Raw genomic sequence first — 23860 nt, forward strand, 5'->3', positions numbered from 1 at the left:
GGATAGGGTAGTGCCGTCCACGGCCTTGACTTCTTCTGGATGTTTCTTCATCTCTTGGGGGACCCCTATGGTATGGGCATAGTGTAAGTCCATGTAATTTCCGGTTGCCCCTGAATCCAACATCGCGGATATGTCCACGGGGATGTCTGGTTTTATCCAAAGCGTAATCCCTACATTGATGTGGGCCACGGCTGGTTGGATGGTGTTGGCAACGGCGTGGGAGATCACTGTTTGTTTCTCACCCGGTTCAGGGATCTCCTCCTGACTCGGGTGTGCTAGTTTTCCGAGTTCTCGTCCTGGTGCACAGTGGAGACATGCAGTCTCGGGAGGTTGGTTTTCTCTGGTAGTCGGGTCCGGGCTCGGCATTCCCGTATAAAATGCCCGCTCTTACCACAATAGAGGCACAGTCTCATCTTTCTTCTTCTTTCCCGTTCGTCGTTTGTTAACGGCCCCTTGACTCCTCCAATCTGCATCGGTTCCGTGGGATCTGCGGATTTCGGTGATTCCTCAAGGGTTTGGCGCGGTCTTACATAAGCCATGCGAGGGTCCCCTTTGCTTCTATCTCCCTTTCGTTCAAGAAGACGATGCTCCAACTGCACTGTGAGCGTGATGAATTCTTCGCAAGTGGGAGGGAGTTGTACCACTTGGGCAAGAACGTCCTTCAACTCTCCTCTCAACCCTTGGTAGAAAAGGGAGGTGCGCTTCTCTTGAGGCCAATCAGTCTCCACCACCAATCGATTGAAGGAAGTGATATATGTAAGGAGATCCTGAGATCCTTGCTTAAGGGTCATAAGTTCTTTATCCAAGGTAAGCATGTGCGATTTTCTGTCAAACAACTTCCTCATTTCAACGCAGAAGTTGGAGAAGTTATGTAGCACAGGATCGTCCCTTTCCATTAAAGGGATAGTCCAACTGGCCGCGTTCCCTCCCATGTAGGACATCATGAACGCGGTTTTTGCAGCCTCGTCTTGGAATACCAATGGCTTACATAAAAAATGTAACCTGCATTGGTTGAGGGAGGTCTCAAACTTTTTGGGCTCTCCGTAGAACCTCTCAGGGGGAGCCAGTGGTATCCCAGTGTTTTGCAACACATGTACTGTAGGAACAGAGTCTGTGCCCGGAGTAGGGCCTGGGGGGGAAAAGACCCCTTTTTGGGGGTCCGGTCGATGCGCCATACTAGGAGGAGGGAGAGTCCAGTCTCTTATGTAACCCCCCGCTCTTCTGGATTCGGGTTTGCCCTGTCGAGATAAGCCCGCTACTTCCCTACGGAGGGTGCCGACTTCATTTTTCAGGTCTCGGTTTTCTGCGTGGGAGGCTTGCACCTCTACCTGTAACGCGTTGAGACTATCAAGAAGCGTGGCTAGTACTACATTGGTGTCCATCGTTCAGGCTGGGGTACTATCTTGGGCTTGACAATCTGTCGCGGAAGCGTCAGCGTGTCAGCAGGATACACTACCCACTAACCTTAGCCAGCCAGCAGGAACGATGCTTGCGATGAGAATCCCCCCTCTTCTCCCCTTCGCTAACGCTCCCCTCAGGAAGGCCACCAGAGTAGGGAGAGAAAGCGGTTGGGAGAAGGGGGAGGGAACCAAAGATGACCACCGGAGGATTTGCAGGGCAACCTACTGTCCAGTAGGTGGGTTAGGTAGAAGTTCTAGGAGGGTTCTTGCGTCGGAGACTATGGACAAGAAAACAGAGGACACATAAGCCACTGCCGTTACCATGAATCCCCACCCCCTGCCCCACTATCCAGAACTCACAGTTTTCAAGGAGGGTGGTCCTACCACGGGTATCCGGTAATCGTCCTCTGGGAGTACTGGGTAGTTGGTTGTGGTACCGCTTAAAACGTACAGAGTCTTCTGTGGAAAGGGTAGGTTCTGACTCTGTGTTCTGCGCGGTGAAAGTAGTAGATGCGGAGTGACTGTCTGAAGGGAGACAAGGGAGGGCTCGCTGACCCCCTACAATCCTGCGTCTTGTCTACTTTCCCTCCCAACGTCCTTGCGTAAATCAAAAAGAATGTGTGCTCTCTCCTGTTACGTCACAGCAGAGCACTCTGGTCATGAGGAGAGAATTCCCTTCTCCTTTTGCTGGTATTCGCTGTTGCGCTCACACGGCAGTCGTGCTCAGTTCTCTCGGAACCATAGAGCTCTGCCAGGTCGGATAGCTTCTCCGCGGTTCCGTCACCGCGGGAGCCGTCTCCGAAATTAGGGGCTTTAGTAAATACTTACTCCGGTTCCTGTTACTCCGGTGAATCTAGCGGGACGCCGTAGATCTCTCTCACGGCTCCTGCTGAGGTTGGCGCGAGGGTTGTTTCTCCGGTTTCGTGGTCTCTGCGAAGTCCAAGGTTAGCGCGCACACGGCGCTCGCAGCTACGAAGGTCTCGGAAACAATACTGGAACTGGGGCGAGATTGTCAAGCGCCTCCTCTAGGGGGAGGCGGTCTTTTATAGCTGTGAGATATGCGACCCTGGCTGACGCGAGTTCTGGTCGCCAGCCCCAGGGTGTTCTGGGCAATGTAGTTCCTGGCCGGTGTTCGCGTAACCGCGACATCCAGTTAGAGAAATACTTCAGCTTGATGCCGAATCCGGGCGCTCTTGCTGTTAACGCATTTCTCCATCTCTGGTCAGACCTTCGGTGTTAGGCGTTCCCCCCTTCGCCATGATTCAGAGAGTTCTACAGAAGGTCAGACAAGACCAATGTTCCTTAGTCCTGATAACCCCCTTTTGGCCCTCCCAGGCCTGGTTCCCAACCACTCTAGAGTTGGCTTGCAACATTCCTTTCTTAATTCCTGCGGTCAGGGGTCTAGTTACCAACGCAGACGGAGAAGATCATCATCTAATTCTATCCGGGAATTTGAACCTTCTTGCCTGGAAAGTGTCAGGAAATCCAACAAACTGTCTGGCCTTTCGTCATCAGCTGCAACTCTCCTCTGAGAATATTGGGCCCCAGGGACACACTATAGGTACAACAACATTTGGAGAAAATGGTTTCGTTGGTGCCTGGAGAGGAACTTGGATTCCGTGGAGGCTCCTGTCGTACACATAGTTAACTTTCTTGTTGAACAATTTGACAAGGGACTTTCTTATAGATCTATTAATTGCTACAGGTCAGCGATTTCAGCTGGCCACTCCCTTATCAACGGTAAGACGGTAGGTAAAAATGTTATTGTTTGTAGAGTTTTGAAAAGTATCAGACTGAAGAGACCACCTAGACCTAAATACCAGCCCATGTGGGACGTTAAGGCTATTTTAAACCTTTGTTCATCCTAGCCTGATAACTCTCTACTCAATAGGAAATACCTTTCCTTTAAACTTGCAACTCTCTTGTGTTTAATTTCCTGCCGTAGAGTTTCTGATATCAAATCTCTCGATATCTCTAATAGATCATATGATATGTATGGCGTTAAATTTGAAATGCTGAGAGGAACCAAAACTATGTCAGACTCCATTTTTTACCCTCGTCTTGACATATGCAAGAAACTCTGTGTTGTGGACTTTATGAAAGGATATGATAATAGAATGAGAGACCTTCGCCTTCAGGGTACTAGTCAACTGCTTATTTCATTTGTTAAACCATTCAAACCCATTAGCTCTACCTCCATAGCCAGATGGGTCAGGTCCGCAATGAGCCTAGCCGGCGTTGATTTATCTAAATTCCAAGCCCACTCTCTTAGAGGTGCAGTGGCCAGTAAGTCTTTCTGGTCTGGTGGTAAGCCACGTTTGCTCAACATTACTGCAAACCAATCGAGCACATGTCTGATGTTGTCCTACACGGCTACCAACATGCATAAAGCAGCCTCAGGTCTTGTAATGAAATTGCGATTCTCCTATTAACATGACCAGAGAATCTGGATTTCATTAAAGACACGGAGGCTAACACTACCCCTCCGCCCCTCCCCTGCACGGACTATTCTTTGCATGGTCTATTATGGAAAGCATCATTTTGATTGTTGTTTTAGTCTACGATGCTCTACTATTTTATTCAATGTGATGCTCTGTTACTTCAAATCTTTAACACGTTCCTCCTTCCTTTCAGACAATTCGTCTTAATGGATTCTTCTCGCCATCCTTGAGTCCTCCTCGCCTCTCTTCGTTATTCCCTTCTGAAGTCTTGGATTCTTCTCTGTCAAGAACAAGTTGAAACGGGACCTTTTGGAACATTGGTTATTTCTCCACATTTAAAAGAGGCGGCCCGCTCGGTGCTCATGCCATTCATGCCATCCGTTCATTCCATTCTAGAACTGTTTAATTTATGATGTCGTGCGGCTGCTTGTGACTGCATTAAAAGATAATGCATAATGCAGCCTCCGGTCTTGTAATGAAATCCAGATTCTCTGGTCATGTTAATAGGAGAATCGCAGTTTACTGGCTGGGTCACCCCTTTAGAGAGTAAATACCAAAATGCCTGACAGTCTTTCAGTCTAGATGCCTCAACTAGTGTACACCAGTTCTCTACCTCCCAGCTCCTGTTTGCCTCAGCCTGAGTTCTCTTATAGATTCTTCTCCTATCTATTATGTCGGTCCTTACACCTTTCTTTGCTGCCACGGTTGACTCGTTTCTGGCCCGCCTGCATTCATTATTGTACCACGGAGCGGTGCTTCGATTAACCAAATTTGGACCATAGCTAAGTTAGTCTGAGGATGCAGAATGTGAGTGAGTGCCAGAGAGCCTCAAGAAGAGGTCATTATGATCGCTATCCTCTCGATTTAAAATTGATACTCACACTCTGTGTCCTACAAGCCTGTCCAGAACATTAACACTAAGCAATGGAACAGAAAATGTAAAAGGTAACAAGTGTGTTAATTTGTTATTTTATTATTTTTAATTATGTAAATTAGGGAATACTGTTAGTTGTGGAGATGCTAGGTTTGTGGTGGTCTAGGGTGTTAAGTTGATTAAAGAATAATTAACGATTAATTATTAATTGTAAATTAATCATTTAATTGATTTTTAGTTATGTAAATTATGGAAGAAAAATGTATTTCACTCACATTTTAGTTATGGCCTGCGAGGTTTGCAGGGGTATAGGGTGGAAAATGAATGAAGTAATAATTAATTAACTATTAATTATTATTTGTAAATTTATTATTTTATTTTAAATATGTAAATGATGGAATACAGATTTCTATAGTTATATTTTAGGTATAGCTGCTAAGTTGTAGCAGGACAGGTCGGGAAGTTAAGTAATAATTGAATAACCATTATTTATTATTTGATAATTAATTATTTTGATGAATAATAATTATGTGAATTGATTCATTGTTTTAGTGTTTTTAATACATATTACCTGTTGGTGGTCGCCAGTAGATAGTTATAGTTAGGCTCTAGTTTCCATAGGAACAGCATTTTTGTTGTTTTCCTAATAACTTTAGCGCCATTTGAAGAATCTTCATAAAATTGTCAAAACTAGTTTCCATTCACTCCAGCTGCTGTCTGGAAAGTGCTGCTGCGATTCATCAAGTGGGGGCCAGGAAATAGGGGAGGTCCCGAGATGCTTTTTCCCCATGGAATTTCCAGTACATATTTTAGACCCGACTACAGCCCGAACTGCTGAATGAAATTACACCATTGGTCATTGGTTTTGAATCTTTCTAAGGTTAGGTGGCATAGACTTCCATGAGGTCGGAGCTAAGACACGAAAGGAGCAGCCTCCTATTCTGGCTCCGACTGGGCGAGGGACGGAGGCCAGGTTCAGATCAGCAGACGGCACGCAAAACTGCAACACGACAGTTCGACTGGGCGCTCCTCGCTTATATAGGATATTATTGCAGATATAAAGAGCGTTGAACTTTATTTGCTATTCCAATAGGCGGCCATTGGAGTTTACCAAAACCCTGGGGGCGGAGCTGGATTTAGAAAGGGGGCACAGAAGCCGAGCGGCAGCATTTTGACCACCTTGCAGTCGGTTCAGAACAGGTTTTATGAGCCCAGATAGAGAATGTTGCAGTAGTCCAGGCGAGAAACGACAAGGAACTGGGCAATCAATTGGTAGATTAGCAGAGAAAAGCGTCCCATAATGTGCCGAGGTTCCTCAGAATGCCAACACCGTGGCCTGCAAGAGTCTTAACATGGGTTTCAAAGGACAGAGAAGCATCCATTCATGCCCCAAGGTTTAGGTTCAGGGGGGACCCTAGAAGCTCTGGCCACCATTGATCACCCCAGAGATGGGTGTGCCTGCCCAACAGGAGGGTCTCTGTTTTATTGGCGTTACGTTTTAAACAGTTGCCGTGCATCCATTTGGCAACCGCTGTTAGACCTTTTTACACAGCCATCAACCGGCTCTGACGAGAGGGAGAAAATTAGCCGAGTGTTGTCAGCATGCACTAGTGAAATCCAGAAAGATTTCGCCACATCAGCTAAAGGTCGGACATAAATATTAAAAAGGGTGGGGCTAAGTGCCGAACCCTGGGGCACGACAGGTACCAGCACTCCCCGAGATGAAATGAAAAGGAGAGATGTGACTTAACAAGAACGCCCCTTTTGCCCTGAGTTCCCAGATCAGTGAGCTAAGTTAGTAAAATCGCATGTGAGACAGTGTCGAAGGCAGCACTTAAGTCTAAGAGAATCCGCGCCTGGAATTTACTAACATATGCAGCGCAGTTAAAAGAGCAGTTTAGGTGCTGTGTGAAGGTCTAAATACATTTTAGGAGCAATCTAATATTTGATTTTGTTCTAAAAATATAGGGCCCAATTCACAGAACTAACTCAACCACTCACACACCTACTCATACATCCATACACATACTCACACACCCATACAGTCACTAACAGACCCATAGTCACTGACACATCCACTCACAGAGCCATAGACCCACTGACACACACACTCAGCGACCCTCAAGAGGCATTGAATACTCACTCGCACAGCCACATATACACCAATACAGCCACTAACACACCCACTCACAGACCCACACAGCCACTTACATGCCCACTCACACACTCATACAGCAGAACCACTGACACAGTCACTTACACACCCAGTCATACTTCCACCCATCACACACTCACACACCTACTTACACATCCACATAACTACTCACACACTTACTCACACATCCATACAGCAGCTCACACACCCACTCAGAGACCCAGAAAACCACTCACACACCCAGTCACACATCCATACAGTCACTAATACACCCACCACACACCCATACAGTCACAGGTATATCCACTCAGAGACTCAGAGAACCACTAACACACACTACGGACTCACACACCCACTCACACACCTACTCACACACCCACACAACCACTCACACCCATACAGCAACTAACACACCCACTCACACACCCACTGAATTAAATATGTTGTTTTGTATTGAATGGTTTGGTTGGTCTGCCCGCAACATAGCTGGGAGACTGCTTACTTGGCCGAGGATGCCCAGTGGATACGCTGATCCGAGTGAGTAATTAGAAAAAAGAATTTGAAAATAAAAAGAACCAGTGTTTGGGAGAAGGGTTGGCTCAGAAAAGAGCCTTCGTGTCCATGGTGTGTAGATGATAACGACACATAGAACAGGATGCAGTCACTCAAGTTGTTGAGGAAAACCCTGTTTCCTGTGTCTGTGTAATGGACTCCACCTTTCCACTACATTCCATCCATGTCGAAGTGTAAGCTGTTATGGTGTACAGAGCCCATGTTGTGGTTTTGGAGAAATGCAGCAACACTTCACCCCTTCTCTATGCACTGCCTGCACCCTTGCATATTACAGAAGGTAGAGCGGGTGAAATGATTGTATTAATAACAACACTTACAACATCTAACTTATATAACGTGGTAGAACATAGTGCGTGGTACAGTAGGGAGTTATAGCAAATGTAGTGTGGCGAGTGAGGTGAGAAGACGGTATACAGTGGAGCGCAAGTGATATGAATTTTAAGGCGGTGCGTAATTATAAATGTGAGTTATAAGTATGACATACTAGTTTACATTATATTACATTTATAATTTAAAAATTAAGTATAGGAGCTTGATATTGTGATAAACAATATTTTTGACAGAATATTTTTGTCAAGGATATTGTATAGCACTATATTGTGTCAGTGGTTCCCCTCTTCTATCCCAGGGCTCTTTACACCAGCCTGACAGTCTGCTCATCGCATCGTGTTTTAATAGTGCCTGTAATGGTGATTGAATTCCCAGGCTCACCCCCTGCCCATACACAAACACCTAATCTTAGAGGCCAGCAGGTCTTGCCTCTATTGCCGAACTGTTGGCTTTGGCAATGTTTGTATGTAAAGTATTGTTTAAAAAAATTAACAAATCAAATCAAAATACTGGAAGAAAAGCAAACACATGTCTTAATGGTAACTCAAAATGGCACATTCAGTACATTTTGTTCAGTCTTTATAAATGCCATGGTTTATTTGTCAAATACTTTTCTCTCGGAAAACGCTGAACAGAATTTAAAAAGAATTAACTGAGTGTCAGAATTTGTGCCCCATGTTTCCAGATGAACCTCCTGTATTTAAGATGTTGCAGACCCTGATAACGATGGCCCGAGGGCGTAGACGGATCTCACATCTGTATTGGGCGATCCCAGAAGACTCGGCGGAAAGGGCATTGCTAGTACAGGCGAGGTGGGAGATACTGACAGGCAGGGCACAAGTCCTAAAAACAGAAGCGGGGGGGACGCCGACGTCACGACAGGAAGTGACGTCACGAAAGGTGGCTTGCACCATCAGACTTTTTGCCTCCCCTCACTCACCCCTTAGATGCGATTGCATCAGAGAAGCCAGCGTGTCAGCAGCGTTCTGAATGAGCTCTGATCTCACCCCATAGAGGCCAAAGAGTGAATGTGTGGCTCCATTTGCTCCAGTTATCGAGCTACTGGTAAAATAAGTGGGGGGACGCCGTCCACCCGCGTGGTACCCCGACTCGAGCCCTGCCGATGGGGAACCCCATTGCCGAGAAAGATTGGGTTAAAATACAGGAAGGGGTGAAGCAGGTGAGCGTGAACGCGAGCTTTAAATGAATTCAATATAATTACACACACCAGGTATATTTGACACCCAAGATGCTACATAAGATTTACCCGGGGCGATCAGGGCAATGCACTCGATGGGGAGAAGCAGATGCGGAATTCATTCATATGGTCTGATCTTGCCCAGAATTCATTCATATGGTCTGATCTTGCTCAGAATTCATTCATTTGGCCTGGTCTTGCCCAGAATTCATTCATATGGTCTGGTCTTGCCCAGAATTCATTCATATGGTCTGGTCTTGCCCAGAATTAGAAGGCTTCTGGACGGATGTCCTGACTGTGCTACGATGAGTGACGGGATGGGAGATAGCAGGAGAGATTCTGGTGGTGCTGCTAGGTCTGCTGCCTAGACCCAAGAGTAAAGGTTTGAGCAGAAGATTTGTCCTCCTGGGATTAGTGTTGGCGAAACGACGGATTGCCATATCATGGCTGAGCTGGCCACCGCCCATAATGATGCAATGGAAACAAGACATGATCGAATCGGCGACGGCCGAGGGGCTCAGAATGCAACAAAGCAGGAGGGATGAAAAGGTGGAGGGCGACGTGCGGGCATGGAGGATGATGCTGGGTGAACTAGCGAACGACAGAGAGGACAGTGAAATAAATGACGAAGAGCATGGGAGTGTGCAGGAAGGAAGCGGATTAGTGGGCATGGTCGAGGCAGGGGAGACGGCCTAGCCAGGACCTCTCGGACAATGACTAGACTCGGACTGTGCGGTTAAGAGACAAGTACCTACACTGAAAGGGAAGTTGCCAGACATGGTAGGGGAGGGATGTATGCATTTGAGGGTGGGGCGTGTTGGTGGGGAGGATTACACAGCCACGTGCTGGCCCCTAATACTCAAACAATTTGGACCATGCCGGACAATTCATGGGGCTTGTAGTAGGACAGAGAGACATGTATGCAAATGGATCGTTCTTTATTGTAAATTGATCAGACTATAATTATGCGATGTAATCAAACTGCTCTTCTGCTCCTCATAGGAGTCCGTGAGAACATACACATTTATTTGGTAATGATTGCAAATGTTAATAAAAGATATATATGAAAAAAAACGAAGTGTCAGAATGTAAAGAGAAATGCGCCTCAGGATTCAGCCAATCGGGGACTGTAGATATCCAGGGAGCAGATTCATTGGCCTTCAGGGTAAATGAAATGAAATGAAATGAAAAGAACATTTATAAAGCGCATGGCTACCCGGAGGCCTCCCAGTGCTGAGTGCGACTGCACGGAACGGGCTGAGGAAGATTATGGGAACAGGAGAGTTTTCAATTGTCTTTGGAAAACTAGGTGGTTAGGTTCACTCCGTAGCTGGAGGCACAAGGCATTCCAAAGTTTGGCTGCATTGAAAGAAAAGAGGCGGCCTCCGCTTCTGGCCCTCTTAACTTTCGGCATCGATACCAAGATCATTGGAGCGGAGATTCCTGTTAGCTTTATGAGGACGAATCAAGGGTGCCAAAAGAGGGGGATCATACCCTTGAAGGGATTTATGAACAATACAAAGGGCTTTGAAATGTACCCTCTCCTTCACCGGCAGCCAGTGCAGTGAGCGAATCGATGGTTTAGCCGAGGTACGATTGGATACGCCTGAACACAGTCTGGCTGCACAGCTTTGGATCTTTTGAAGTTTAGTCATAACTAACGCTGGGGCACCCAGAAAAAGGGCATTGCCATAATCAATCCTAGAAAGTATCAAGGACTGGACCAGGATTTTCTTGGCCAAAGGAGGTAGGAGAGGCAACACTTTCCTAGCCATTCTAAGCAGGCCAAAACAGGTGGCCACTGTTTTCCTTGCCTGCACTTTAAACGACAAATCCTGGTCAAGCCAGATACCCAAGCTCTTTATTTCGGTTTTAACGACAGGAAGGGGGCCCATGCACGCTGGCCAGGAGGACTCCAGTATAGCTGGGGGTGAATTGCCCAAAATCATAATTTATTTATTGTTATTTATTTATTTATTGTGGGTTTATATAGCGCTAGAATCGACTCCCGGAGGAGTATCTCCGCACTTCGACCGCTGGGGAACCCGTCCTGGCTCACCCTGAGAGATGGTCCCTAATGGGTATCTCTAAGGTGCGACCAAGCATCCCCGGTGGTCTGGGGGGGCCGTTGTGAAGATGAGGCAAGCTAATGCCCAGAGTTGCCGAGTGTGGTCCCTGACTGGAGTAGGCACCGAGGCGAGAATTATCGAGCCCGCTGACCCTGGTCCACGACCCTGCCGCGTCGGGATTCAAACCCTGGTCCCGGGCAGTCCTCTGCTTACGGGTCTGCCGCCTCTAACCAGTGAGCCACACCTCTCCACAATCTCTGTCTTATCGCCATTCAGCTTCAGCTGAGAGGCAGTCATCCATTTAAAAACCTCAGATAAACAAAAGAAAAGGGCCTTGGTCTGGTGGGTAGTTAGATTGTACATGTTGCCGAAGATACACAAAAATCTACAAGATCCTCCATTCAGACCTATCGTGTCCGGCTGTGACTCCATCTTCATGCCGGCAGGCCAACTAGTTGATCACTTCCTACAAAAGTTTGTTCAAACATGGAGAAGTTTTATTAAAGATACCACTCACTTTCTAACCTTACTTGAGCAGATACACAGTAATTTTTTGGAATCATGGTTACTATGCTCGATTGATGTGACAGCATTATACACATCGATTCCTTTATCTGAAGGTTTAGAAGCTTGCGAATGGGCACTTCTCCAGTTACCAGAAACTACAATAAACAAAGTTTTCATCTTGGAGCTTCTAACTTTTTGCCTCCAACATAGTTATCTACAATGGAAGAATGATTTTTTCTTGCAGATAAGCGGCACGTCCATGGGTTTTTCCGGTGCTCCTGCATACGCGAATACATTCATGGCAAAGTTTGAATATGATCATATCATCACAAACAACACCTGGAATGACAATCTTGCATTTTACGTAAGATTCATTGACGATATTTTTCTAGTTTGGAAAAACTCTGAAGCATCCTTGGTTCAACACATTAGTGAACTCAACAAAAAGAATCCCCGCATTCAGTTCACGTACACCATCAGCAACGTGCAATTATCTTTTCTGGATGTGCTGATCACAAAACAATGTAACACAGTAATCACATCAATTTATTCCAAACCAACTGATAGAAACAATCTTCTTCAGTATTCCAGCTTTCATCCTCCGTCACTCATTCGTAATCTACCTTACTCTCAACTAATCCGTACAAAGAGAATTGTTTCCGAGAGTCAACACCTTGAACCATTGCTCCAAAATCAAGTCATCAAATTCAGAGATCGCGGGTATCCTGAATCAGTTCTCGAGTCCGCTATGTCTAGAACTCACATGAAGTCACGCACTGAACTGCTCATTCCTCCTGTTAAACTTCTTTCAAACAAACATGTCTTTGTATCCACATTCTCTACCAGCTCGTGACGTATCAGACAAATCATCAGAAATAGATGGGAAATTCTCAAACACGAACCAGATTTCAATGGATTATTTTCATCTGATCCCATCTTTGCATACACTCGCAGCAGAAACATAAAAGATTTATTGTCAGCTACACCTACGATTGAAGTCGTTGAGCACAAAGGCATGCAGAAATGTCAGAATTGTGTCAATTGCCACAATGTCATTACCGGCAATGGCATTCACCACCCACGGTCAGGCAAAACTATTCAACTCAGATACACTGGTACATGTGACACTACCAATGTTATTTATACCATCAAATGCCCCTGTGGACTCATGTATGTGGGAAAAACTTCCCGAAAAGTGAAAGTGAGGATCTCAGAACACAAAAGTTCTATTCGGACCAGAAGTCTCAAATCCCCTCTCACATCACACTGGTTAGAACACCGCCACACCATTGCACAGCTAAGATTCACCATCCTCGAGATGATGCCCCGCAACACACAGTTTAATACAGAAAGGCTTTTATCTCAGAGAGAAGTCTGGTGGATCAAGTTTTTGCACACTCTGTTACCATTGGGGCTCAATGACAAACTTGAAATGCAATGTTTTTTATAAAAACTTGTTAGTAATTGTCATCTGACTTCTAGATTGTCTGTTCGCTCCAGCTGATGCCACTTTTTCTCACACCAAGCATATTATCCCACAGTCATGTCTCTTTCCTTTTCTACTAGCAACTTGTCCCCATTTTTTCTGTCCAGATTGTACGTTTTTTTCAGCTTGAGCAAAATTATTTCACAATATTCTGGGATTTTACTTCATTATTTCCCGTAGCTTTCCTTCTCTATTCACCAGCACACTTTAGCTGTTTTCTGCTATTCAGGAACTACCGCCCTGCATGTTCTGCATGCCTTAGCTACTTTTCCGCGTACACTTGCTTCCCACACTAATTAGTACGTTTTCTATTTCATTGGATCGTTCGTCTATCTCATTTTTTCAGACCCTCATTTTTTATTATTTCTTCATTTTCACATTTTTCTTTCTTCCCACACATTTAATATCATTTAGCGCCACTTCTCCATTTTCATTCCAGTGGTCTTCTTTAATCGAGTAGATGCTCGGTTCGATTCTGCAGCACCGATCCTGTGCATTCTTTTGTAGAGGCCCTGGTAGTCCCATTTCCATTATTTCTTTTTACACCAATCACGTGACCACGCACGCGCATTTAACTTCCTGCCAGAGTGCGTCTCGGACGCATACCTTCCCGGATGTTCATAGGAGCTGCGACCGTTCGTCCTTCCCGCGTCTGCCCAACACGCCTGGTAAGCAGTATACTCAGCGCCCTGCCCGTTGTTTTTTCATAACAATATAACTATGTCATTTCGATTGGTTTTCCAATGGTTCCCCCTTCTCTGGTTGCAGAGTTTGCGGTGCTTTCAATTACACGATGGTTTTCGCAACACACAACTGAATCCATTTCCATCTCCCTGAATACCTGCGCCACAGCATTCTTCCACTCCAGCGGTTTGTTCCCATTTAATCATTTCTAGTAAGTCTTTACATCACCGTTACCCTTGGCTTTACTGTTAGTTTCACTCACAGCCTCCCTTTGTTTTCCTGCATTCGGTACGCAGCCCCAGCTCAGCCTTTTCAACTACTCCTATGCATTCCGTTTTCGTTACAGTCGCTGCACTTATCTGGCAAGAACCTTCCAGGTTTTCATCAGTTTATTAGCGTCACCACTCACTTGTTATGTCGTTTCTCTTCTATTTATGCACTTGTAGGTTCACTTCATTGATTATGTGCATGACCATTATAACCACTTTCGTTCCTTTTCACTTCTTTGGTGTGGTTCTTTAAGCACAACACAGCTTGACATTGGGTTAATTCCTTTCATTGCTCCAGCTTGAAACAGACCAGCAGTGTTTCCGCTTTGGCCATGTCTTGTTGCACCCTGTTTTGTACTGTTACCTATTCATGTTATATTCAGTCACCTCTTGAAGTATAAGGTTTGAAATTCATTCTTTTTTTCAACAGCTGCCCCTGAAGAAGGGATGTAAAACATCCCGAAATGCATTGGGCTTCTTCACAAGAACTGACGACTAAGTTTTCTGCCTTAGCACAGATATTTTGATTGCATCAATGTGGATTTCTTTTTGAGCTACTTTTCAATCAATGTTTGGTACATCTTCATGTCACTTATGCGATTGATTGACAAATACAGTTTTACAACAAGCTTCTGTGATTTAACGGATTGTCAAATAGTTTTTATTATTCAGACCGTTCATTGCTTGTTTGAATCTTGTTTCCACATTAGCTAACATGTTGTAATTGTGTTGCACACACATCCAGCAGTGCACTCAGTATACTGGTGTATGCACACCAGCAGTTTTCATGTTGAGTTACGAGGTGGGCTACCTCGTGTCTGAGTTGCACGCTTCATTTACTTACAAGTAACTATATTGATTATCACTTTTTGAAATTTCGGTGTGCGCTATCTTATACAGAATCTGATACTAGTTTGGTTAATGGCCACGACTAATTGGGTGCCGTCGGCGTAGGTTCCCATTTGAATTCCGAATGGTGCTATAATTGCTGCCAAGGGGGCCATATATATATTGAATAGCGTCGGGCTTAATGAAGATCCTTGGGGGACACCACATAGCAGAAGTTGAGATAACGAGCTCACATCTCCCTCAAAGACCTGCAAGACACGATCCTCTAAAAAAGAACAGAGCCATTTCAGGGCCATGGCACCTATTCCTATTTTTTTGAGGCGGTGGGTCAGAGTAGGATGGTTTACCGTATCGAATTTGGTGCTTAGGTCGAGAAGAATGATAGCTGCCGACCCTCCCGCGTCCACAATCTTTCTAACTTCCTCCACTACAGCCACAAGGGCAGTCTCCGTGCTCTGTCGTGGGTGGAATCCAGTCTGAGAGGGATGCTGAACCCCATGCAATTCCAGAAAATTGGAAAGTATAGAGTTCACGTATTTCTCTGCAATTTTGGCGATCCCAGGGAGAAGGAAAATGGGGCGGTAGTTACCTAACTCTTCCGGATCTAGGTTGGATTTTTTCAACAACGACTTCACCATAGCCCTTTTCCATTTCGGGGGCACTATACCTATGTGAACTGAAAAATTAATCACATCTGCAACAACAAGGGCGACTGTGGATACCGCCTTAACCAAGATGTTCATGGGGGCCGGGTCCCTGGGAGAGCCACTTTTCACCTAAATAGAGAATAGTGTCAAAAGCGTTTCTGGAGGCAGAAGGGGGGAGGAGCCCACCGTCTGACCAGTGAGATGGACACCTTGATCATCACATGTGACATCAGCATAGGGCATTGATTGCACTATGTTATGCATTTTAGAGCTAATGAATTCTGCCAGTTTATTACATCGTTTTCCTGACAAATCGGGGGCGATGGGGGGGACTGGAATTTTGATGAGTTTTTTAATAATCATGAAGGTTTCTCTAGAGGAGTTAGAGGCCTGAAGAATTCTATCCTCATAAAACGATGCTTGAGCCTTCTTTATTCCTGCTCTATATTTGCAGATGGCTCTTCTATATTCAATCTTCTTACTAGCGGAGAAATCCTTCCTTCACCTCCTTTCAAGTACTTTACAGCATTGTTTAAGAGCTCGTAACTCTGCAGAGTACCAAGGGGATTTATGGGAACTATTTTTTTTCTTCATCAAAGTTTTGGATAAATCCTGATCCAACGAGTCTTCAATCCAGCTGCAGAAATCGTTATCCGCTGCAATAGGACAGGGATCAGGTATAGGTCTGGTCTTCTCCAGTACCTGAATCCAATTATCTGGATTGAGCTTAGACCAGGGTCTATTCAAAGTGATTAAAGGTTGGACTTGCGGAATAAGGTTCCTGGGACACCAAGAAAGAGGAATAAGGAAGTGGTCGGACCAAGGGACAGGGATGGGATCATCTCCTGTGAGGTTCTCCACGTTGGAGAACACGGAATCAAGGCGGTGTCCTTTCATGTGCGTAGCCCTTGAGACCTTTTGCGGAAGCTGCAGGGTCGTAAGGTCCGCTACCAATTCAACAGCCATTACCGCTTTTGGGTCATCGAAATGTAGGTTGAAATCGCCTAGGAGAATAAAATTGGCGGACATGCTGGCTAAGTTAAATGCTGTCTCTACCAAAACTTTACAGAAGGAACCATTTGCTCCTGGAGGACGATAAATCAGGATGCCAGAAACTGACAATAGGGGGGAATATTCAACTGAGAAATGCATATTCTCACAGTCTATAAGAGGGTTACCTAGTAGACGACAGGTAAAACAGTCTTTCAAGATAATTGCGATGCCTCCACCCTTACCCATAGCTCTGTCCACCCTCTGACCTTAAAGGTCATGCTAAGTGTCAGAACCCCTTTCAGAAGGCATCGGGCACGTATGGGCTACAGGGCCCAAATGTGGTGGTCGAGGTCTTTCACTCCTGATGTCTTGGGGCCGTCTTACTATGGACCATGAGCAACCAGGCCAAGTGCCCTGTCTGCACTAGACTCAGTGGTGGCTGTGACGAGGAGTCGAATACTTGTTTTTATGAGAAAAAGAAGTATTTTATTTCTACCTTTACAGATTCAAAGGAATAATGACATTCACAAGCAATAACACAATCCCTTGCGGTCGGGAGTCTAGTAGTTGTTACGCACGTCCCTGTCCATCCTCTCGCTTATAACGTGGTCGGGGTTTAGTCACCTTTCACTCCTGGCTGCATCCAAGAAAGGCTGACTAATGTGCCGTAATTAAAATGTCCCTTTTGACTCTTAGGAATTAGTCAAAAGGGTACGTGGTACCACAGCACTTTGATCAGCAAATTCCCTGGAGTCCACAGGGTCAGTTCAAAATGTACCTGCTCCGCAACTATGGAAGTGTTCAGAGATACAGTGGGTGCCCTGTGCACGGGGACTTGTGGGTTCAGATCCTTCTTGGAGAAGTCAGGCAGCTCGTGCCACACACCTCAGCATCCGGCAGGCACAGGCTCACTTTCCTGAGTGGCATGGCCGGTTCTCCCCAGCGACTGGAGAAGCTTTCAGCTGGTGAACTTTGGGGCATATTATCAAGACAGGGGATAAAATTATCCACGCTTTATGTTGATAATGGGTTTGATGATATGCTCTATAGAATTCCAATTCAAGCTCTGGTTAGATGTCCTTCACATCTAACATGGGCTTCAATTGGAATTCCATAGAGCATATTATTAAGCCCATTATCGCCGCTTTAGCTGCAGTTTTCTGCCGCTAAAGCGGCGATAATTTTATCGCGTGTCTTGATAGTATGCCCCTCTGTAGGTCAATTTCTCCCCAGCAAAGGGGAGTGGAGGGGGAATTCAGTTCTTTGCTCCTGACTAGAATCCAGTGAGGGTGTGACATCTTCTTCGGTGCCCTCTCGGCCCTCAGGGGTCAGTCAGGGCAAATCTCGCTGGGTGGACTTGACCCACTGGCCACAGCTTCACTCCAGTGCTGAGCGATAGCTGGAAATCCTTGGCAAGTTAGTAACCGCAGATCCTCCTGGCATACGGATTTGCAGTGGTACCTCCAGACACATAGCAGACTACTCTGGTGCAATCATCCACACCATGGGGGCCCCTCCTGGCACACTGGGTCGCTGCTAAGGAGTTCACAAGTCCTGGCACACTGGTCACACAATTATTTCCATGGTGACCCCCTCTGACTTACGAAGTCACTGCTACGTGGGGGCACAGGCTTGGCACTCCCTGCACAGTGCTCATTACATGACTCAGTCCATGGTGGCGATCTCATGGCATACGGGGGTCACCGAAACCAGTCCTGCACATGGACTATTGCCCGATCGGTGCACAGCCGAATCCTCACATTTCGCACAGGGAGTCCTCACGGTAGGGCTCCCTACTGGGCCTCGCTCCCACCAACGCTCTCCTCTTCCTCACGGGCCCATTGGTGCTTCAGGCTCCAGAGCAGGTGATCCTGGTTTCCCTGGGTGATGTTCCCTCATCCAGCAGAATTAAAAGCAGGCCTTGGCCCCCAGTGCTAGACACCAGCAGAAGTGTTGCAGAGCTTCCCCAACTCAAACAGCCCATCTGGCTGCTTGACAGATGGCAAACATTTGGGGTCCCAACCTGCCCTTCTTATAGTCCTTTTCCAGACACCAAATGTGAGTACGGTCGGAGTATTTGACATATTATGGTGGGGTTCTGCTTCTTTTGAAGTGGACGGCTTCACTTTTTGTTCTCTCCCTCTGAAAGAATATGTGTCTCAGCAGTGAAGACTCTGAAGCTGGTTGACCCACAGCACAGTTCATGGGAGTGACCAGAATTCACACCTGGATGTCAGCCACAGTGACGTGCATCAAAAGGTTGATCCCAGGTTCCCAGTCCTACTTGTTATGATCCTTCCTGAGATGTGTCCAGGCCCCTCCCTTGTCATCGATCATGAAACAAAGACCATCCTTTTGACATGTAAAGGGGGGGTCTCTTCCTTCTTTCCTCCAGTGCGTGTCCACCCAGCTCACAGGAATGCATTGATACTCAAATCAGACGGGGAGGGGGGGAATCCCCTGCTCTGCATGTCTTCACCAGGCTGGTCGGGGCTTCCCAAAATGGAACCCAGCGTCCTCCATGTAAGGTACCTTTACAGGCACACTCCCTCAATGCACATTCACAGCACAGCATATCCAGCACTGTTACCTCCATGCATCGTAGCATTAAAAGTACACATGCATTCAGTACACACATTCAGTCTGCAGTACATGCAGTAGAAGACCCACTACAGCAGGCAGGGATGCTTCATCTTCTGCAGTACATGCAGTTGCAGACCCGCTGCAGCAGGCAGGGATGCACCCCCTTCTGCAGTACATGCAGTTGCAGACCCGCTGCAGCAGGCAGGGATGCGCCATCTTCTGCAGTACATGCAGTTGCAGATCCACTGCAGCAGGCAGGGATGGGCCACCTTCTGCAGGACGTCGGTAGAAGACCCACTGCAGCAGGCAGGGATGCAACATCTTCTGCAGCACATGCAGTAGAAGATCCGCTGCAGCAGGCAGGGATGTTCCACCTTCTCAAGGATGTGCGCTAGGAGACCCGCTGCAGCAGGCAGGGATGTGTCATCTTCCGCAGCACATGCAGTAGAAGATCCGCTGCAGCAGGCAGTGATGTTCCACCTTCTCTAGGATGTGCGCTAGGAGACCCGCTGCAGCAGGCAGGGATGTGTCATCTTCCGCAGCACATGCAGTAGAAGATCCACTGCAGCAGGCAGGGATGTGCCACCTTCTCTAGGATGTGCGCTAGGAGACCCGCTGCAGCAGGCAGGGATGTGTCATCTTCCGCAGCACATGCAGTAGAAGACCCACTGCAGCAGGCAGGGATGCAACATCTTCTGCAGCACATGCAGTAGAAGATCCGCTGCAGCAGGCAGGGATGTGCCACCTTCTGCAGTACATGCAGTAGAAGACCCACTGCAGCAGGCAGGGATGTTCCACCTTCTCTAGGATGTGCGCTAGGAGACCCGCTGCAGCAGGCAGGGATGTGCCACCTTCCGCAGCACATGTAGTAGAAGACCCGCTGAAGCAGGCAAGGATGCGCCATCTTCTGCAATACATGCAGTAGAAGACCCACTGCAGCAGGCAGGGATGTTCCACCTTCTCTAGGATGTGCGCTAGGAGACCCGCTGCAGCAGGCAGGGATGTGCCACCTTCCGCAGCACATGCAGTAGAAGATCCGCTGCAGCAGGCAGGGATGCGCCATCTTCTGCAATACATGCAGTAGAAGACCCACTGCAGCAGGCAGGGATGTTCCACCTTCTCTAGGATGTGCGCTAGGAGACCCGCTGCAGCAGGCAGGGATGTGCCACCTTCCGCAGCACATGCAGTAGAAGACCCACTGCAGCAGGCAGGGATGTTCCACCTTCTCTAGGATGTGCGCTAGGAGACCCGCTGCAGCAGGCAGGGATGTGTCATCTTCCGCAGCACATGCAGTAGAAGACCCGCTGAAGCAGGCAGGGATGTGCCACCTTCTCTAGGATGTGCGCTAGGAGACCTGCTGCAGCAGGCAGGGATGTGCCATCTTCTGCAGTACATGCAGTAGAAGCCCCGCTGCAGCAGGCAGGGATGCATCATCTTCTGCAGCTCATGAAGTAGAAGACCCACTGAAGCAGGCAGGGATGTGCCACCTTCTCTAGGATGTGCGCTAGGAGACCCGCTGCAGCAGGCAGGGATGTGTCATCTTCCGCAGCACATGCAGTAGAAGACCCGCTGAAGCAGGCAGGGATGTGCCACCTTCTCTAGGATGTGCGCTAGGAGACCCGCTGCAGCAGGCAGGGATGTGCCACCTTCCGCAGCACATGCAGTAGAAGACCCGCTGAAGCAGGCAGGGATGCGCCATCTTCTGCAATACATGCAGTAGAAGACCCACTGCAGCAGGCAGGGATGTTCCACCTTCTCTAGGATGTGCGCTAGGAGACCCGCTGCAGCAGGCAGGGATGTGCCACCTTCCGCAGCACATGCAGTAGAAGATCCGCTGCAGCAGGCAGGGATGCGCCATCTTCTGCAATACATGCAGTAGAAGACCCACTGCAGCAGGCAGGGATGTTCCACCTTCTCTAGGATGTGCGCTAGGAGACCCGCTGCAGCAGGCAGGGATGTGCCACCTTCCGCAGCACATGCAGTAGAAGACCCACTGCAGCAGGCAGGGATGTTCCACCTTCTCTAGGATGTGCGCTAGGAGACCCGCTGCAGCAGGCAGGGATGTGTCATCTTCCGCAGCACATGCAGTAGAAGACCCGCTGAAGCAGGCAGGGATGTGCCACCTTCTCTAGGATGTGCGCTAGGAGACCTGCTGCAGCAGGCAGGGATGTGCCATCTTCTGCAGTACATGCAGTAGAAGCCCCGCTGCAGCAGCCAGGGATGCATCATCTTCTGCAGCTCATGAAGTAGAAGACCCACTGAAGCAGGCAGGGATGTGCCACCTTCTCTAGGATGTGCGCTAGGAGACCCGCTGCAGCAGGCAGGGATGTGTCATCTTCCGCAGCACATGCAGTAGAAGACCCGCTGAAGCAGGCAGGGATGTGCCACCTTCTCTAGGATGTGCGCTAGGAGACCCACTGCAGCAGGCAGGGATGTGTCATCTTCCGCAGCACATGCAGTAGAAGACCCGCTGAAGCAGGCAGGGATGCATCATCTTCTGCAGCTCATGAAGTAGAAGACCCACTGAAGCAGGCAGGGATGTGCCACCTTCTCTAGGATGTGCGCTAGGAGACCCGCTGCAGCAGGCAGGGATGTGCCACCTTCTCTAGGATGTGCGCTAGGAGACCCGATGCAGCAGGCAGGGATGTGTCATCTTCCGCAGCACATGCAGTAGAAGACCCACTGCAGCAGGCAGGGATGTTCCACCTTCTCTAGGATGTGCGCTAGGAGACCCGCTGCAGCAGGCAGGGATGTGTCATCTTCCGCAGCACATGCAGTAGAAGACCCACTGCAGCAGGCAGGGATGCAACATCTTCTGCAGCACATGCAGTAGAAGACCCACTGCAGCAGGCAGGGATGCAACATCTTCTGCAGCACATGCAGTAGAAGATCCGCTGCAGCAGGCAGGGATGTGCCACCTTCTGCAGTGCATGCAGTAGAAGACCCACTGCAGCAGGCAGGGATGTTCCACCTTCTCTAGGATGTGCGCTAGGAGACCCGCTGCAGCAGGCAGGGATGTGTCATCTTCCGCAGCACATGCAGTAGAAGACCCGCTGAAGCAGGCAGGGATGTGCCACCTTCTCTAGGATGTGCGCTAGGAGACCCGCTGCAGCAGGCAGGGATGTGCCACCTTCTACAGTACATGAAGTAGAAGATGCGCTGCAGCAGGCAGGGATGTGCCACCTTCTCTAGGATGTGCGCTAGGAGACCCGATGCAGCAGACAGGGATGCACCATCTTCAGCATTACATGCAGTAGAAGACCCGCTGCAGCAGGCAGGGATGTGCCACCTTCTGCAGTACATGCAGTAGAAGATCTGCTGCAGAAGGCAGGGATGTGCCACCTTCTATAGGATGTGCGCTAGGAGAGCCGCTGAAGCATGCAGGGATGTGCCATCTTCTGCAGTACATGCAGTTGCAGGCCCACTGCAGCGGGCAGGGATGTGCCATCTTCTGCAGCACATGCAGTAGAAGGCCCGCTGCAGCGGGCAGGGATGTGCCATCTTCTGCAGCACATGCAGTAGAAGGCCCGCTGCAGCAGGCAGGGATATGCCGTCATCTGCAGCACATGCAGTCGAAGACCTGATGCAGCGGGCAGGGATGTGCCATCTTCTGCAGCATTATAAACTGAAGCTTGGGTACCAGGAGAGAGACACCTGACCCACCCCCACCAGGCCTCAAACCCCACAGACCTCTCACATATCATGCTTGGGTGTCAGGAAAGAGCCCCCTGTCCCACCCCTGGCCTCCAACTTCCACAGACCTCTACCGATCATGCTTGGGAATCAGGAGAGAGCCCCCTGCCCCAACCCCACCCAGGCCTACAACCCCCACAACCCTCTCCAGATCATGCTTGGGTATCAGGAGTCTAGGAGAGTAGGACCTGCTTCTTATAGTTACCCCCACTTTTTGCTGATGTTTCGCTGTTTTCGACTTAGACTGACTGGGACCCTGCTATCCCGGACCCCAGTCTATCTGCTTTCTCATCTAAACTGATCGCATGTACTTTAGGTGCACTCCAGATTGGATTCTGAGGTACCCTTATCAGTCCCTAGTATATGGTACACCATGTACCCAGTGCATAGGTACCCCAGAGACCTCCCAGGGGCTGAAGCATGTATTGTGCCACCCCTGAGAGGCCATTCAAAATACACCACAGGTCTGCTACTGCAACCTGTGTAAGGTGGCACATGCACCCCTTACATAGATATAGTTTACCTATATCTATTCTAAATCACTACACATATAAACCTATCAGTCACCCCTATGGCAGGCCTTATCTATCCTGAAGGCAGGGTGCTGGGTTTTATGTGAGAGGCTGCGCCTGCATGAGCAGAGCCCCTCTGCAGCCTTCGGAACCTATTTTCCGGGGTTGTTTGTGATGCAGCCAACCATATATATTTAAGTGCATTAGAACCTTGCGGTAAATGCTAACTTTAAAACGGCTGCTTAGAAACATGTAGTGTTTGGTGTCAAACACCTTGGAATAATACCTCCCCACGAGGTATGATTCCACTCTCCTAGAGGGACTTATGTGAAACACCGGTACACCCGGTACCAGCTTTCTCGACCTGGGCATCACAAAATGGATGCTGCCAGCCACAGACACAAGTCTGCCCTCCTGCTGCTGAGCCAAGCTCGAGCAGGGGAAGGCTTGACAATAGGTTTCCTGTCGCAGGGAGGTGTGACCACCTCCCAGACAGGCCTTAGTGTATTGCGGCTGGGTGGGTGCACTCTGAGAGTGCCAGAAAGTCTGCACTGGGGGCACATTTGGTGTCCCTGTGCATAGTCCAGCTCAAACCGG

The sequence above is a fragment of the Triturus cristatus genome, chromosome 3_1 (genome assembly GCF_964204655.1).
Source record: "Triturus cristatus chromosome 3_1, aTriCri1.1, whole genome shotgun sequence".
In the NCBI taxonomy this organism is placed as follows: Eukaryota; Metazoa; Chordata; class Amphibia; order Caudata; family Salamandridae; genus Triturus; species Triturus cristatus.